We start from the raw sequence: 2,101 nt of genomic DNA on the forward strand, positions 1-2,101 counted from the left end.
TATATGTGTAAAGTTTGTAGGAGAGTGCATTGGAACTTTGTTCCATCAAATGTGTATGTATTTTTATGTGTGGGTGTGTGTTGGACCTGGCTCCATCCAATAACTCTGTATATATATATGTGTGCATATGGGAAAAATGCTTTGGAATCTGCTTGTTCAAACTTTGTTTTAGTCGCCCACCAGGTATGTACATATGTGCATCTGCATATATTTGTATGTATTTGCATGTGTGACTTGCTTGGAGACTGCTTGCTGGAGCTTTGCTCCATCCGTTCAATGTGTACATATGTATATGTCTGTCCATCTATCTGTCTGTCTGTCTATCAGTATGTATGTATATACTTGTATTTATGAAGTTGTTAGAGTCTGGCTTTTGCTTAATTTACTCAGTCTCTCTCTCTCTCTCTGTATGTGTGTGTGTGTGTGTGTGCGTTTGTGTGTGTGTGTGTATGAATTTACTCTCTCTCCTTTTGTCTCTCACAATATCAAGGAGTTAGAAGAGTTCAGACTCTTTCCCTGGACACAGGGAATGCCCCCAGTACACTGAGCTTTGTTCCCTCAGAGAAAGGTCTGCTGAGTACTTTCTGTAATCACTGGTTGACAGGGGAAACAGCCCCTGTTGATACTTGACCATCTCCTGTCAACTACTCAGCAACCACCCCATCAGCTGTCTGCCTCCATTTACCCCAGCTGTGGAAGCTGGAAAATGGCAACTCACTTTTGCTCTTGAATGAATATCAGGACCATAGTGGTAAGCTTTCTGTTTATAAGAATTGGATGAAAGGTGACTATAACAGAGAGACAGAAGCATTGCCCGTAGATTTTCTATTGGAAAACAACTAAGTATATCTTCAATAGATTTAGTTTGTATTTTTTACTATGCCACATGTCTTTGCGTACATTTTCTAAGTACACGGGTTTAACTAATACAAGGAGATAAGTGTTTCTCCTTAATCTCTGAACACCTTGTGAGATGACTGGGAGTCCTCAGATGAAGCCTGGGCTATGAGGTTCCTAGCCAGGCTCACTCAAAAGATAACAGTAGAACAGCTAGGGCTAAGGATGTTTGTGTCAGTCAGTGTTCTTTCTTTTCTTTTCTGACACTGTGACAAAATACTTGAGAAAATTAACTTAATGGAAAAAAATTTTTATTGGGAGGTGACCCAGTGTATAGAATACATGTGTGCAAGTCTGACCACCTGAGTTCAGGTCCTACAATTCTGTATAATAAGACTGATATGGTAGAGCTGCCTTTAATCCCAGTCCTTGCAGAGAGAGACAAAAGATCCCAAGAGCTCACTGGTCAGTCCAACTAGACTATGGTTTAGTTCCAAGTTCAGTGATAAATACGATCTCCGAAATAAGGTGGAGAGTGAACCAGGAAGACTCCTGATTTTTCCAGAGCAAGTATCTATGACAGATATCTGCACTTTAGATTTCAAATGAATGGGTTCATTAAGCCCGCAACAGGTGAAAGTAAAAGGCATTAGCAGGCAGCAGGTAGACAGCAAAACACCAGCCAATCTGGAACTTACAACATCCTTCAGTAATGACTAGGCAAGCCCTGTTGAAAGAACCAACTAGAGCTCCTGATCTAGCCTTCTAGACAGAGCACAGCACTCGCTTGAGTATTGCTGCTATGTAAAAGACTAAAGATCAAAGACAGCAAACATCATCAACTTGGGTTTTTAAAGCATCTGACAGAAATGACTGGGAAGCCTCATTGCAAGTTCTGGAAAGTAATGCTGGAATCTGGATCAAGAGTTCCCCAGGAGGATACTTTTGAGAAAGAACTTCCAGTATCTCATCCCCTGGGCAGGCATCTTTATACCATGGAATAAAGAACAGTGACCTTGGTTGAAAACCGTTTATCTGGCAGACTGCCAGGTCATCTGCTATTCTGAAGACATCACAGCCTGAAGGCATCCCACAAGTTCCACTGTACACAGGGCAACTGGTAAGAACCCTCCCGAAGGCCCACAGCAAATGGGATGAATTCCTGTCTGGAGTCCAAGGAACAAAGTGTTTATCCTGACAAAAGCCATCTTTAGCATTTGTTATCCAGGCTCTGCGTTGTCTGTCTGTCCAGTCTCTGTGTTGT

This window comes from Grammomys surdaster, unplaced genomic scaffold, assembly GCF_004785775.1.
Source record: "Grammomys surdaster isolate TR1022 unplaced genomic scaffold, NIH_TR_1.0 126086, whole genome shotgun sequence".
Lineage (NCBI taxonomy): Eukaryota > Metazoa > Chordata > Mammalia > Rodentia > Muridae > Grammomys > Grammomys surdaster.